Genomic DNA, 4,958 nt, shown 5'->3' with positions numbered 1-4,958 from the left:
TTCTCCCCTTACAGGTCTTATCAACATTTACATTGTATATATTTTAATTATCTTTTCCATGTATGGTATTGGGAGAAATAAGCCTCATGTGGGCTGGGATATTTTTGTATTCTTTGTATATTATGCATTGAATACTGTCTGTCCCATAACAGATGCTCAGTGAGTATTTCTTTTGTAAATAAATGAATGCAGGGCAGGGGGAAATGAGTGAATGAGACAAAAAGAACAAGGGTTTACATATGGACAAATACGTAATCACAAAGATTATCTTAAAAAGGAGAACTTAAGCAAATGTACTTATTCTTAAACTTTATGCCACAGGTTACAAAACACTGTCCTGTTGACTTCTTTTTTTGGTCCACACGGATTTTTTTTTCTTTTTCTTTCTTTCTTTTTTTTTTTTTTTTCCTTTTTGCAGAGGATGGAGCATGTTATTGCCAACTGATTTCATGTTATGAACACACACACAGAAAAACCTAGAGTTTTTTGGTTGTTTTTAAAGAAACGTAAGACTTGGCCACATTTAACATCATTGCCAGTTGCTGAATTAGAGTTCACCCCTCAATTCTGCATGCGTCCTACAATTCCCTATTGTCTTCTATTATCTTCTCTTTGCTCAGTTATGTTAGCACTATGGATATTCACAGTTTTCATCCATACTCTGCAGAGAAATTGAGTTGTTGCAATTACCAATTATTTTTTAGAATACTAGTTATTGTAAGACATTTTGTAAGACACTATTGTGATATTTCTCTACTGTTGTGTGACAAATTACCACACATTTAGTAGTTGAGAAAATCAGATATTATCTCATAGTTGCCATGGATCAGGAGGCCAGGCATGAGTTAGCAAGGTCCTCAGTTCAGGCTCTGAGCAAGTTAACATCAAGGAACCAACTGGAGCTATTGTCTCATCTCAGGCTCAGTACTCTTGCAAGCTCCCATAGTGTTGGCAGGAACCACTTACCCTGTGGCTGCGGAAGCAAGGCCCTATGGATGCAATTCTACACGTAGTTCACAACCTGGCCATTTGTGTCCCGCCTCAAGTTTAACAGGAGACTCTCTCAGGACGCTTAATCTAAAATGTCAAAGGATTAGGTCAGCCCCACCCAGATTAATCTTCTATTTGATTACCAAAAAGTTAGCTGATTAGCAACCTAATCATAGGAGTGATACTTCGTAATATTCACAAGTTCTGCCCACCCTCACGGGGAAGGATTATATAAAAGTGTGCGTCACAGGAGACGACTGTGGAATTCTGTCTACCTCAACATTTAACTGAAACTGTAAATCCTGGGCTGGATATTATTAACAAGCTCCCAGATCTGTGAAACTTATAATCTGAAATCTTAAAAAAGAAATGTTGCTAGGGGCGCCTGTGTGGCTCATTCGGTTAAGCATCTGACTTCGCTCAGGTCATGATGTTGCAGTTCGTGAGTTCAAGCCCCACGTCGGGCTCTGTGCTGAGAGCTGAGAGCCCGGAGCAGGCTTCAGATTCTGTGTCTCCCTCTCTCTGTGCCCCTCCCCCACTCATGCTGTCTCTGTCTCAAAAATAAACACAAAAAAAAAAAAATTAAAAAAAAGAAATGTTGCTCTAAGCTTACTCTGTCTTTGAATAAACTTTTGAGTAAAAATATTTTCACACAGGAGTCATTTGAAACTACAATAGGCATTGCCTCTGCTTTCCCAAACCTAAGTAAGATCATGAATCAATGTTACTGTACTGTACACGGGCCCATGTTTAGCATAGGATGGTTATACCCAAGGGAAGTTTAGTGTGTCACATAGAAGGTTATACGATATAAATATACAAGAATTGGCGATATTATCTTTATCAAGTGCCCCAATCGAGACAATCTGGTTACTTGTAATACCACTATATTCCTTACATATGTCATTTTCATGAGGTTTTGTACTACAAAAGTTAACACACACACCCTGCTGCCTTATTTAATTTTCAGTGTAAATTTGTTTCTGCTTCTCACTAGGTGCAGAGATAGTTATCAGACAGTTTATCCAGAATACATAGAATTTTCCTTGAGAAGGAGCCTGAAGAAGGTTTTCTTTCTTTTATTTTTACAGATTCTATCCCATCTCTTTACAAGTCAAACCGCCATGCTGTAAGTTCAAAGAATCACTTAGGTTAAGACCCATTTGACTCCGTACTTACAAACTGCTAATAACTCAACTCATCTCCCAAGAAATATTACTTTGGAATGATTTCCTTTTTATTTTTTTTAAAAATTTTTTTTCAACATTTTTTATTTACTTTTGGGACAGAGAGAGACAGAGCATGAACAGGGGAGGGGCAGAGAGAGAGGGAGACACAGAATCGGAAACAGGCTCCAGGCTCTGAGCCATCAGCCCAGAGCCCGACGCGGGGCTCGAACTCACGGACCGCGAGATCGTGACCTGGCTGAAGCCGGACGCTTAACCGACTGCGCCACCCAGGCGCCCCTAGAATGATTTCCTTTTTAGATGTTTTCATTATTAGTATCAATACATTATTTCGAGGTAGGAGCAAACTGCCTGTTTCAATGCAGGATGTGTAAAAAGAATGAGATTTCTCAAGTGAATCTGTAAGCAAAGTACACGGTTAGGAATTATGGTTCCAAAAACCCTGCACTGAATTATGCTATGATACAAAATGTGAAAAAATCATAACTCAGTTCTTGTTATGAAAATGAGATGTGCTAAGAATCTTAAAATAAAGGGAGAAAAATCTTTTCAAACTAATGTCTTACAGGTATGGAGTTGATTTTTTTCCCCTGTACTGAGATCCAAAACATTTGGCTACTCATATTTACCTCTCTAAATATACAAACTGAGAGTCTGAATGCCACAAATTTATAGTGTTATTTAATATTATAATTATTAGCTACTATATGTATATAAAGCTAACTTCACCATCTAATTTAGGACCATGCTGAAAATCCCACCTTATGTATCATCGAGATTTTACTGGTTGGAAAGTATTTTTACACAAATGTTATCTTGTATATTCCTACTAATTCCATTTAGGTTAGAATATTTTGGAATGTCTTATTATAAAGGGGGTGGGGCTCCTTGGCACATGTGGTGCAGATTTCCGAGAGGAAGTTTGTCGGTGATGGCATCTTCAAAGCTGAACAGAATGAGTTTCTCACTCGGAGCTGGCTGAAGATGGCGACTCCTGGGTTGGGGTCCGAGTTACATCAACCAGGACAGAAATCATTATCTTGGCCAACAGGACGCAGGATGTTCTTGGGGAGAAGGACCTATGGATTCAAGAATTGACTGCTGTGGTTCGGCAGAGGTTTGGTTTCCCTGTAGAGTTTTTATGCAGTGTAGAGCTTTATGCTGAAAGGTGGCCCCAAGAGGTCAGTGTGCTGACCCAGGCAGAGTCTCTGTGTTACAAACCCCTAGGAGGCCTCGCCGTGTAGAAGGGCTGCTGTGGCCCGTGCTGCGGGTCATCAAGGAGAGTGGGGCCAAAGGCTGTGAGGTGCTGGTGTCCGGGAAACTCTGAGGACAGAAAGTTAACCCAAGAAGTTTGTGGATGGCCTGATGATTCACAGTGGGGGCTCTGTTAACTACTACACTGACACTGCTCAGACAGGGTGTCCTGGGCATCAAAGTGAAGATCATGCTTCCCTGGGACACAAGTGGTAAGACTGGCCCTAAGAAGTCCCTGACAGATCATGTGAGCATTGTGGAAATCAAAGATGAGATACTTCCCACCACCCCCATCTCAGAACAGAAGGGTGGACCGCCTACTGGGACACAGCCAGTACCAATTGCCTCAGCAGCTAGATCTGGAGTCTGGATTTTGCTCTGCAAAGACCATTAATAAAATCTTTGTAAAAGAAAAAAAAAGTTACCGGAAATAAGGGGAAAAAAAGATTTATTTAATGTTATTAAGATTAATTTTATGGAAAACATTTCACCAAAAATGTTTTTGTGAGATTTAACAGCAACTCTTAGTCTATTAGAGTTTGAGTGTCTAATTGTTGTTGTAGTTACAAAGCCCTATATATATTTGTACTGTTTCTCATATAATGACTATTGCTTTCCTAAGATGTACACCAGAACTGATTCTCATAGTTTCCTTTGACGCTCGGTCTCAGACATTGCCAATCAAATATTCCGTTCATACACAGAAACCATGTTTTAGTCTGTTTGGTGCTATGTTCATCTATCTGAAGCCACCATACTGGTTTTCAGCCAGTAACCCTGCAAGTAATTAGTATGACCCAAAGAAGCTATAGTATTGATGGGGATGGCAGCAAAATTGGTAATGTAGTTAGTGATGCCCCAATGCATTGATCTTGCTGTACATAATACTGGCTTCTAGATTTCTTGGAGACTCTGAAATTCCTAATATCATTTAAAATGGTTTTAAGTTTTAAGAAGTTTCTTTTCTGCTTTTATCTAACCAGAGTGAATCCTGTTGTAGGTAACTGAGAACCATAACTAATTGGAGTGTTTCTTAAATAATGTCTATAAGCATTTTTAAAATACGATGTCCATCTCTGAATATTTTTCTCTCTCCATTTCATCATTTCATATTTACAAAGTATGTGTATATATATATATATTATACATACATGTGTGTGGACCTATACCTGCTTACATGTATAATTTCAATTGCCTGTTGCTTTCACAACAATTCAATGTGAACCTGGCATCTAAAAACAACACAAACGTATTATCTTACAGTTTACAGTTCAGAAGACCCAAGTGGTTCACCTGGGTACTCTGCTTAGGGTCCCACAAAGATACAATCAAGATATTGGTAGGTCTTTGATCTTTTCTGTAGGTGGACCCTCTACCTGAACCAATCACCATGGGCTCTAACCCTCTTTTGTCACTTCGGTGGCTGACAGGGAAGTTAGCAAGATTTTTGGTCTACAGTGCTTGTACTAACAAAATTTGATAAGACCCAAGTGGGTCTTAGCATTTGCCATATTTGGTTGAAATAAT

The 4,958-nt window shown here is 39.2% G+C and overlaps 1 pseudogene; it reads left to right on the top strand.

Annotated features, from left to right (window-relative positions):
- Positions 1 to 2,114: 2,114 nt before the first annotated feature.
- On the top strand, positions 2,115 to 3,825 carry LOC121041601 (40S ribosomal protein S3-like; annotated as a pseudogene).
- Positions 3,826 to 4,958: the final 1,133 nt, after the last annotated feature.

This window comes from Herpailurus yagouaroundi, unplaced genomic scaffold (assembly GCF_014898765.1).
Source record: "Herpailurus yagouaroundi ecotype Mexico unplaced genomic scaffold, PumYag 29, whole genome shotgun sequence".
Classification (NCBI taxonomy): domain Eukaryota; kingdom Metazoa; phylum Chordata; class Mammalia; order Carnivora; family Felidae; genus Herpailurus; species Herpailurus yagouaroundi.
This window is presented reverse-complemented; position numbering and strand designations above follow the sequence as displayed.